The sequence below is a fragment of the Pecten maximus genome, chromosome 16 (assembly GCF_902652985.1).
Source record: "Pecten maximus chromosome 16, xPecMax1.1, whole genome shotgun sequence".
In the NCBI taxonomy this organism is placed as follows: Eukaryota; Metazoa; Mollusca; class Bivalvia; order Pectinida; family Pectinidae; genus Pecten; species Pecten maximus.
The window spans coordinates 3795267-3807114 of record NC_047030.1 but is presented as its reverse complement, the minus strand read 5'-3'; the positions used below and the strand labels follow the sequence as shown (position 1 = coordinate 3807114).

At 34.3% G+C, this 11848-nt stretch overlaps 1 long non-coding RNA gene across 1 annotated transcript; it reads left to right on the top strand.

Annotated features, from left to right (window-relative positions):
* Nucleotides 1-5362: 5362 nt before the first annotated feature.
* Nucleotides 5363-8433, top strand: LOC117314645. The gene is made up of 4 exons (XR_004529554.1): nucleotides 5363-5396; nucleotides 6173-6223; nucleotides 7333-7362; nucleotides 7970-8433. It is a non-coding gene; the product is annotated as an uncharacterized LOC117314645 (long non-coding RNA).
* Nucleotides 8434-11848: the final 3415 nt, after the last annotated feature.

Sequence of the window (11848 nt, the reverse complement as noted above, 5' to 3'; positions counted from 1 at the left end):
ATTTCAGTTTGTGTGTGCATATATATTGGTCACGTAGTAATAACAACAGTACAGACAAGCAAATTGGTTGTCGAATTGTAAAGGCAATCTGCCCTTTTATCAAGACACAAGTAAATTACAGTCGATCACATGTAGACATAGTAAATACATGTATTTCATCATGTAAACCAACACTTTGTAAACTATATAACAACCCTACCTCTAGTCTTTTTACCCAAACCTCCCAAGCAACTTTTTGTCTTCTAATTCCCAAACTCCTATCCAATCTTTCGTCTTCCATCCCTCAACCACACTCCGTATAACCCGTCTTCTACCCCAATTCTCCCATCCTATCTCATGTCTTTGAACACACGATCTCCCACTGTACTTGTCTTCTAACCCCCATTCTCACACTATATATATATCTCAACCTTCTCCCACTACCCCCCCCCCCCCCCTCTCTCTTTTATACTGAATTAACTACCCACCTTTCGTTTTCTAGCCTCTATCCTCCCACCCTATCTCACCTCTCTTATCCTGAATTAACACTACCCACCTCTCGTTTTCTAACCCCCTACTAACCGACCTATTGTCGAATTCATTAAAGCATGAAATTAAGCATGTCTTGAAAAATGGGATATATAGTATTCATGAAATGCACGTGGTGAGGATATAAGAATACAGGGTGCTTTGCTATCGGAATACAATTAACATTTATTGTGTTTCATCTGCAACAATGGTCAGTATTTCATATCATAGATATATATTAAAATGTATACATATGGTAATTTATTCTGACTTAATTGTTTTTTAAAGCACCTACAACTTGTGGTTCTGCTTGCCCAATTGACCCAAAAAAAGAGTGTGGCTGGTCATGCAAAGGTAAGCCATGTATGTTAAATGATTGATACAAAGGTATTAGAAAAAACAAATCAAAAATGAGCTAGTTGTCATACTTGTAGTACATTTAAAGTGATATAAGCATTTTGTGAGACGGTTGCTATGACAATTTTTCTGAGTATCCAACGGTATTCTAATGGAAATTATACACCTCAATTCACCCTACCAGTCAAGTTACTATAGTTGATTTGTAGAGATTCTAAATTGATCTAGCTAGACCGATTTTCCTGGCGTGTTCCTGATCCGTTTCAATATATTTGTACCTGCGCAATATCAATACGGCAACTCTTTAACCGCGGCGCGGTGGTATGTCATTAATAAGTAGCTAGAAGCGATTTTTCATAAATTCTGAGATCTACTTTTTTTTTTATCTTACAATAAATGCGAAACAAGATGTATATTTATTTTTTTAATTTCAAAATATTTTATTAACAATACACAAATGAGACAACAGGCTAAGCCTATATAAGTCTTCTTCTGAAGATATTCCAGTTAGACCTGGCAGAAAGATGCTATGTTCGATATTTAAATACTAAATTAATGATATATTGCTAAAAAAAGCAATATCGGTTACTAAGTAGACGATAGTATAGCATTACTTATATCAAAAATAGAAAAAAAATTCGATGGAATAATTCTCCAAAATAGAATTGGTCAATATTTGAGTGGAAACATAACCTATCCATTCCAGACCCAAAAATGAAAACTGGCATGCAATAGATACATATATCTAAACATTAAGAACTCACTCACACATTCATTCACACATCTATACTAGAATGGTATAATGCTACAGTATTAAGGATAAGAAACTTGCTGCAAATGTTATATGCACAAAGACTGTATTTTTACAATTACAAAAAGATAAAACTTCATGTTGGAAGTAATGGAATATAGAAAGCAAGTCATATAAAATCTAGCACATTTTGTACATTCATACTTACAAAGAACAATAACACTGAACAACATATAACAAAATAGTAGTTACATAAAACACAATACAAATCTATGGACAGGTAGATGGTATAACTGGTCTCCTCCGTGTATATATTATCACAAGAAAATTTCAAGTATTGGGGTCATTTGATGTGCATGTATACATATAAAATATAGGATTTCATTGAAGTAATTGAGAAAGGGAGATAATCACCGACAACACTAGAGGCAAGGGAAGGGAGGTAATTCATATACGTGTTTTCATTAAGAGTCTGAGAATTACAATAATTTCAAACGGACTGCACTATGCTGATATCAGTAAACATGTGAATAATATATTGTTACTTTAGTAGTATGCAGTCAGATCACGAGAAATAAGCATTTATAAGCTAATACACGGCCAGTCACCAGTCAACTACCTAAGTACATTGTATGTATTTACACAAGGTACTATGTCAATATAGAAAGAATTGAAGTTGAAGAAATTTGTATATATATTCAACGAAAAAAAAAAAAAAATATTGAAGATAAGAAAATGGACTATATCTATATGATTAAGTCTCAGAATTTAATTATGATACACGTGTGTAGGCCTATACACGTATCATATATTTATTAACTCGTATATACAGTCAATGCACTACCTATAGACCCACTTAGAGATGATATATTATTTCTTTAGATTATTAAGTTAAATAATAATGATCAATGTTCATAAGTATACGGTTAAAGATCCATGTCAACAACACTGTCAGTCTGATCACATATCTAGTCTCCTGTCACAAGCTTCAAGAATGGGGCCTCCTTACTGTAAATTAGGCGCGTTTTTTTCTTTTGATCTTCGGACATTGGCTATCTTTGCTTTAATAGCTCTCCGTTTAGATAACTCTGGTGGCAGATCCGTTGCTACTGCCAATCCGCATCCAGCTTTGAGAATCCTAAGAGCCTAACTGAGGACCATGTCCCTGTCAATGAGGGACATAAAGCGAACTATAACATTTCGTGTGCCCTCATCACCTGATGGCAGTCTATGAATAGCTTGCATTAGAATTGACTTTACCTAACCACGTTCTAGCTTTATCTCATCAATGAAGAAGTCACCGAGTTTTTTTATCTGTTTCTTTGGGCAGTTCTCTAATATTTCCAGATAACCCCCTCACCACGAGGTTCCACTTCCTCCCCCAAAGTTCAAAAGCCAACCGTTCGTTCCTTTCATCATTGATTTTGTCTCTTATGGACGGGAGATGTTTGCTGTGAAGGTCATTAATTTCGGAGTTTACCCAAGTAGCAGCTGAGTCAAGGACATCAACTTTTTCTTTCAATTTACTCAGGCCCTTACGGACAGTTGTCAATTCTTGAGAGAAGGAGCAGTGTAGATTTTTAAAACACTCAGAAATATCAGAGAAGTTTTCGCACTTACAGTCTGGAATAGGGGTTTGACTTGTCTCCATACTGGACATAATAGTGCGTACTGGTCGTATTCAGAAAAGCGAACAAGCTAATGACACGTGTACGTTCTATACAGGTGCACGTACGGGTAAAAGTTATATATAGCACGCTCTTTACAGGTACTGAAAGTGTCCAAATAACTATTTGAATATTTTTTTATCAAACCAGGCAGTCCTTCACATAAGACAGTTCTTTAGTAACAAAACAACATCAACAACTAAAACTGTAGTAGAGTTGAAATAATACCGGATGTGATCCTCACAACGACTGTTCACCTAGTCTTCATACCGGAAGTATAAAATTATATATCAATCACGCTTGTTGGGTCGGATTGAAGACCTATATGTACATATAAAATACTTATCTGGATAAATCTAATCCAGATTTACCATTGCTACCAGCACCAAACATCATGCTTCTGTTTTTTTCAGGCTAACGATATAAATCACGCACGCACGCATATTTTACAAAAATAAACACGCTAATAACGTATAAATGTTCTTACCTGTGTTACGTGATAATAACAGAAAGATTATATTGCCAAATCTGTCAAGCACATTCTCCGAGCATCGCTTTTCTGGAATGCTTATATACTAGATAGGTCTAGGCACTTCTAAGGTCATACGAGTAATTTCCCTTGAGTAAACCACATGTATCTTATATTTCTGTATGGGTTGTCTCATATTAGTCAATGGTATATATAACACCTGGATCATACCAAGTTGGGAATCAACTTGGGTAGTTGCAAAACACAATACGAGAGTGTGCATGGCGCTATAGAATATGAACCGACTTCATCGGTAAAGTAGATATAATAAGAAAGAGCTTTTAATCAACAATCAATGTTTTTGATATGAAAATAGATTTACATTCTTTTTCCTCTTTACTATTTTTAATGAAAATAAGAAAATAAAAAGCTCAACTGCTTAAATGAGAATTCAGGTTGAACAATCGCTTAATCAGAACACCCATGGATTTTGACGTTTAGACAGTATAATCCACACTCTCTAGAATAATCCGCTAAAGGACTCGAACAACTAGATAATTTACTAAATATTATTACTAGTGACCCGATCCCTTCATTTGCTCGTTTGAAGTTTGAACAGATAGAAATTTCGTAACTTGCCCGGAAAATCTGTTAAATGCAAAATATTTGAACATTTATTGCGATCGAACGAAAGTGTTTTCAATATCAATTGTAATAGCAGTACAGCCGTGCCAGAGTTCCCGTTAACATGTACTGTACTAGCTAAGAGTTTTCGTAGGCATATGACATTGTGTTCTACGGTTTCGATTCCTCATTCCGAAAGGCAATATCAATAATGCAATCACAAAGATAACTAAGCATATTTACAAAAGTTCGGAACAACTCCATAAACATCTCTATGAAATTGAAAGCTCGAGTTAAAGTTTCAGACTCGAAGATCAATAATGAAATGTTGATATTTAAAACTGACCTTCGTTCAAACTCTTGTTTTTGCAGATTCCACTGATAATGCTATTTCTATTCCTGGTAAGTAAGATGATCCATATTTTTCAAAGCCGCCGATTGTCTGATGTTCTATGAATTGAATTAGGAAATAAAACAAACGAACGCATATAAATATCACTATAATATACACGAGCATTTCTATAAAGGCAAAATTTGGACCAAACAAGGCATATGTTACTAGATATAGAATATATGTAACACAATGACAGTATCGCTCTTATATCTTTATTTTTGTTCAAATGGTTAAGCCACGTTATACTCATGCTTGTATCTGCAAAAACAATGTGCCTATACCGAACACAGGGAAACCGTAGAATAATATTTGATATGTCCCACAGGACGTTGACCCTAGGAGAGAAATAGAATAAGGCCCCCTACAGAACTGGGGATTTTTCGTCGTTTCAAACTTAATTTACGTATCGCTGATGTTTGAATTTAGTTAATACAGTTGACATATTATTTAGGTAAACTTAAGGATTCTTATGATTTCGTATGGTTGTTCTAATAAATATGATTGTTTCGACCATATTTCACGAATTGCTTTATTAATGTCCAACAGGGGGTACAGCATCATGTTCTGCTGATGATGACACTTGTGGAAAAGACGGAAAATGCAAAGCGGAATGTATAACACCTGAAGGTAAATAAACACTCTTTTTATGAACATTTTCATTGTTAAATGCTATATTTTACCACATGTAATAAATAGAATCATTTCATAGATATATCATTAAGAGATTGTTCATAAGGGCCGTTGGAAGATACTGTCAGTGTGGTTTACAGTCTTAAATAGTTCATGGGATGGTTATATTTTGCACACGGAGTGCAGTTTTACACAATTACTGAGAGAGGTCGCTTATTTTTGTCACATTATGTATTAAGTGATACCGGAGATAATATAAGGATATGAAATTGCGTCACGCGTTACAATGTGCGCGAAAAATGTTTTGCAAAGTAAGAGGATTCAGAACTATGATATCACATTTCTGCGTACGAATTGATCTAAGCCGCGATGTTTTCAGATTCATTGCTGTAATTATTGCAACAAGTGGTATTATTTATTAACGCGACTTTTAACAAAATGTATGACGTTCATATATTCTACATTTGTAATAAGTTTAAAAGACTATACTTGTGATACTATTTATCACTGCATGTTTTCTAAGAATTGGAGAAAAAGTTTGGTTATTTAAACAAAATAACATGACTTGTTGCAATAATTATCTCAAAACGTCGTGTTGCGGAAACACGATGTGGAAGAACTAGATGTCTGAAAAATGCCACTATAAGAAATAATAAATGAAATATCCTATACAGCTGACTCATCCGATTAATTATATTATCATCCTATCATCATCAACGTTTAGTTGCACGTTCTTAATGCTTATTAATTAGTCACGTTATTTTACTTTTCAGTTTGCGATGGCGTTTGCAGTGGAAGCGAAATTTGCGTAAAGACATGTCAAGGTTAGGTTAGTTGTAAAATAACAAAAAAACCAGGCAAACAAAAAACAAAACAAAAAAAACCCAAAACTCAAACACAGAAACAATAACAACAACAGCGGAATCTAAAAACAATCTCATGTTGGTAAAGTATATTAACACTTGATTCGAGTGTATAGTATGAGGTTTTCAATTCTCTGAACTAATTTTGCTGGCGGAATTTTCATCGCATAATACTATTGATAAATAAGAATTTATGGCTGGTATGTTAAGCAATTTTTCCGTTATAACTGTTTTGATTGTTTCTTTAACCATTCGTTAAACGGCTTGCTTTAAATTTCATTGGAGATCAAAATGTATACAAGTGGATCATAAATTCAATAATCAAGCAAAATTTAAAAGTTCTTTCCTTTGTCCTACACAATTTAGTGTTATTTACTTCTTCGAAAAATGTTATAGTTTTAATGATTTGATCAATTTGATATAATAATTGATGATGTTATTATAATCAAGAATTTCAAGGTCATTCATAATTTAAGATGTGCATCAATGTATATAATGCTAGATAGCATGAATCAAATATATATACAAAAATATTACATTGATAAAGATTAAGTTTAAATGAATAATGTACATACTTAACGTATATTTGAATTATTTAAAAAATATATATAACTTAGAAAATTAACCTATCTATGTCAAACAGCGCCTGAAACTGGTGGTGGTGGTGGTGGTGAGAACACTGATAATGGTAATTATAAACATAATAAATCAATTTAATCAATTAAAGCAATAGCCCCCGCCCTCACCGTTTCACTTCCAAATATGAAAACAATTTTATTATACACTTTTTTTACTCATTATTTCACAATACCGTTACTCGTTTCAGGTATTCTATATCTTGTTGAGGCCTCTTATTTCACTAAACGTTTGATATGAGATATATACTTTCGCCATGTAATTTTTAGAATAGAATGTCATCTTCGATAATTGGAAGATACCTATTCTTTTGACAAGTTTAAAAACATTGACAAATTACGCTGTGACATTTTAACAACAATGGAATAGGGAAATATATCCCCTTACTATTAGGACATAACTGATATGTCTGTGTCATGTCTTCTTTCAAACAGATGCTGAGACAACTACTGCATCACTTGACGGTAAATAACAACACTACTTGTACATCAATTTAACATAAAAATTAATATAAGAGATATAAAACCTTTACATTTGCTGGCCTCGTGTTTATTCCTTGCCCCTTTGTATTTGTTGTCAAGTAATTAATAATCTGTCAATTTGGAATTTTTTATTTAATTTTTTTTATTTTGTGTCGACAATATTCTGGAATTTATGGAACTAATATTTTCCGCCTTATTCTCTATGGTCGCCGGACATCGTTTAAACACAAACGAAAGTCGTTTTTATAAACATACAACGCACATTCATATTGTACACATTAGTATAACAATACGTTAATAGAAGACTATACATATTGATACCTATTCGACTTATTCTTCAAATTTCGTTAGAAGTGTTCTTGTAATTGTTAGGAATGAAATTATAAATAGGATAAATCTTTCTATCAAATACAGTAAAACGAATTCAATGTCACGACAGGGAATATCACATTTTTTGTATGCATAAAAGCACAGTTAAAGTCTATTAATGTTAACACACGGGGATAACAAATGGTCATACTAGGAAGTAAACAGAATGAAAGGTAAAAGTAAAAACGGAAATGACGAAATTTGTTCTTTTATTCTGTAGGTTCCGGAAACGGATCATCCACTTTGGGATTGTTTGCACCACTTCTGGCTCTCGGGACGCTGTCTGTGATGCTGTTCAGTCGGTGATAGCTATGTCTATAGACAATACATTTTGACATCTGGAAATCATCGTTAGTGCTAACGAAACAAATGATAGATGTCTTTTTCATTTCGTGCATGTTTTGATTCACATTAATGTGAGGAGCTGCATCTACTCGTGTGTTTTATTTATTAATTTATAGTTGAAATTCATTAATAAGGATATACTGCTACATCTATGTGTATGTGTTGTATAAACGAAACAAACATTGCCCTTCAATGCATGCGTTGAATCACATTGAATGTGAGGAGCTGCACTCGTCTGTGATATCGCTGTTTTTAAGTTAATTATGAATTCTAAGTGATAAATACTCAGCCAATATGTACAATCTATTTATAATGATGATTAAAATTATTGATTTCAAATTGCATGCTTTATTGTGAATTACAATACCCGACGTACTATATAATATTTTCTAAATTAGAATGATTTACAGAAAAATCTCCCTAAAATGATGATCAAGCTTGAAATGACATACAACTATTCCTGTTTTTACTAAGAAACAGTTAGATCGTTGACTTTCGGTAGCATTAAGACAATGTAATTATAGGCTAAAACCCCTGACAACAGTTCCTCGTGTCTTCCTGCTACCGAGGGACAATGATATAACCAAAGTACCAATGTACAAATTATTGTTTACCTGGTTTTAACAACGTTACTGATAGCTGACTTAAAATTTGTATTTCATCTTATTAGAATCAACGTAACAAACAGAAAAATGTCTCAAAATTAATTCACAGCAACATTGAAATAACTATGAAATTAAAAAATTCATACGTTGATTTGGAAATGTGCTATTTGGTTGATCATAATGGAAGGACTATCTGAAATTAGCATTAAGATGTTACACAATTTATTTGATAATTCTGAAAACACATCATTTCACGACTGGGGTAAGTTTGGTAAACTTATTCATAAATCTCGAAACACATATTCCTTATGTAACGGGAGGTAACTCGAACGACAAAATAATTGTAGAAAGATGTGTTTGCCTAAATAAGAACACTTTTTTCTAAACATTCATATTAACACTGGTGTATCCATTCAAATATACTTGTTGTCAGGATACTGCAATACTTTTGGACTGATTTCAATACACAGATTTTATTATTAGATCTGGCAATGTCACCTTCTTACAGGCCAAAGACCCTTAATGAGACTCACTGAGTTTCTTCTGACACCAATACCAGAAGTTAGACACTAACGCTGTGAGGAAGGCTTTGGGTTCTGTCCCCTAGCCGAGACATACCAGAGTCTTTAAAAATGGTAGTTGCTGCTCCTGTTTAGCGCTCAGCATATTAGGAGTGGGACGACTGGTTCGCCCGTTGTCAGTATAATGTGACCGGGTGGGGTGTGCTGCTTGGTGTCTTCGGCAGTATTCTTCAGTGAGGTAGCACTATATATCGGCAAAAGTTCCGGCCTATCACAAGGAGACTTAACACGAACATACCGCAGCCTCCCAAAACACACATACGCACTCACCACACGCATGCATGTCGCACGCACGGGAGGCCGTCCTTAAATGACCTTAGCTGTTAATAGTTAAACAAAATACAGTTTTTGACTGATTTTAAAAAAACATCCTAAAATGACAGATAATCATATGGCAGATTCAGGGCTAGATTTTCACTAACTTGAAGAGTTGTGCCCCTTTGTTTTCTTTCCTTTACATTTTATTCCAGCAGTCTACAATTCTGATGGTATCTGAAAGTGTTCGGAAAATGGAATTGGTTATTTTGTTGAGTCTTATTGACTTCACAGAAATCTGGAAGTTACAAATGATGCTAAACTTTACAAATTCATTTCTGTTCCGATGTTGGTAAGATTTTAATACTTCATTGTTATTGTTTTACTTTCCATTGTGATGGTACGATGGGAGACTTATAAATACCGATCAGATATAACTCCTATATAACAAGGTTTACACTTGCTTATTTGTATACTTATGGCTTATTTCCTTTGTTTTGATAATATCTCTGTAAGTTATAGTCCCTCACATGAATCTTAACATTTCTCTTTGTTAAATATTTTCAAAAACCTCTTCTCATATCTATAAGTTTCTAGTTTCTTTGGATAAAAATTGTCGTATTTAGGTGAATTATGAGAATTGGTTGTTTTGCAAAATTTGCTTTTTGTTTTGTTATTTAAGCATTGAACTGTTACCAAATGGTAGTATACAGTCGATATGAATACAATTTGGGTGACAGATAAATAGAATGTCGCCCGTTAGGGGATCGCCAGATCGAAGTTAACCACGCCCACCTTAACGACGGTTGTCAGGTAGGAAAGGCCCGTCATCAAACGTAAACAAATATGGCGGGCAAGACCGCTTTCGGCGATATACCCGACGACGTTTCTGCGGAATACCTGCCTTATACTCCTACCTTGCGACAGAAACAAAATGCCATTTCTTTTGCAAGAGGTAGCTACATCAAATATGTAACAATTAGCAGCGAAACCAGCAGAAATGTGTGTATATCGGTCCGGGTTTACCGCAACCAGAGGAAGTCAGAGGACCCTCACTCAACTCTCATCAATATATTTCGCTCAGTTGACATCGTTGTAAGCTGGCTAGCTTGTGGAGATGTATTTATGTTAGTTTCCCTCTAATATAGACCTCGATCAGCGGAAGATCACAGATGCGCATTGCAGCTGTGAAGCTGGGTAGGAATAATAAACTAGTTGAGATGTTCTGATTTGTTTGTGGTTTGTTTGAGTGATCAATTAGGCCTAGCCGATATGTATAAGGTTACGTTATGCATACGAAGGGCAAAAAGAAATATGCCTAACGTTAGTGGAGTCACAAATGCAATAAAAATGGCACTGCATCTCCCATTCCGATCCATTGAAAAGAGAGCAATATTAAGTTAAAAGTAAGAAAAACATCATTTCAATTAACAATATTTATTATTGTGAAAACAACATGAATACAAAGACAATAAAATTCAGTCATTAACTGTAAGAATAATAGAATCTATCGCTAGTTAGTGTGTGGGATAGAGAAATCTCAACCACGAAGGTTTATATTTTTGTCCAGGACGAGGCTTGCCGAGTGCTGGACTAAAAATCTAAACCTGAGTGGTTGAGATTTCTTTATCCCACACAATAACTAGCGATTGATTATTTTTCTCACACTTGTGACAGAGTATATATTGCATAAATTAGTATTTCCTGTAGCAATTAAACCATTTTAGATGTTGGCGCAGTAATACGTTCAGCACTACTTCCACTTCCTGTCTGTCGGTCAACTTCCTGTTGTCTGTCTGTCAACTTCCTGTTGTCTGTCTTCTGCTTCAGTTCATCATATTGTATTCTGAAATGGAAAAAACATTTAAGATTGGTGATTATGTGACTGTTGGTGCAGGTGGTAAGAAAGGAAAAATTGTAAACACTGAAAAACCCTTGGGTACATACACCATGTACAAAATACAACTGTTAGATGGTGGAAATATTGTAAGTGCTGCCAGGCATGAACTGGTTAAAGGAATGCCCATGGATGAATTTGATTTTGGTCAAATATTTGGAGAGGAACTTGCAGACAAGTATGATTACTCTCTACTTCATGATATATTTGATACACCTACTCACACAGATAATGGTCATGCACAAATACAATCTGAGAATTCTGCGGCTACAGGTTCATCCCTACCCCCAGATCCTTTATTTCCAAATTCTGCCAAAACTGGTCAAGATTCCACTTCTAGATTTGTTCCTATTGATGATGGTGATGTGGAGAAATTTTTGAATGAAAATGAAAATAAAAACACAGCAAGAAAAACA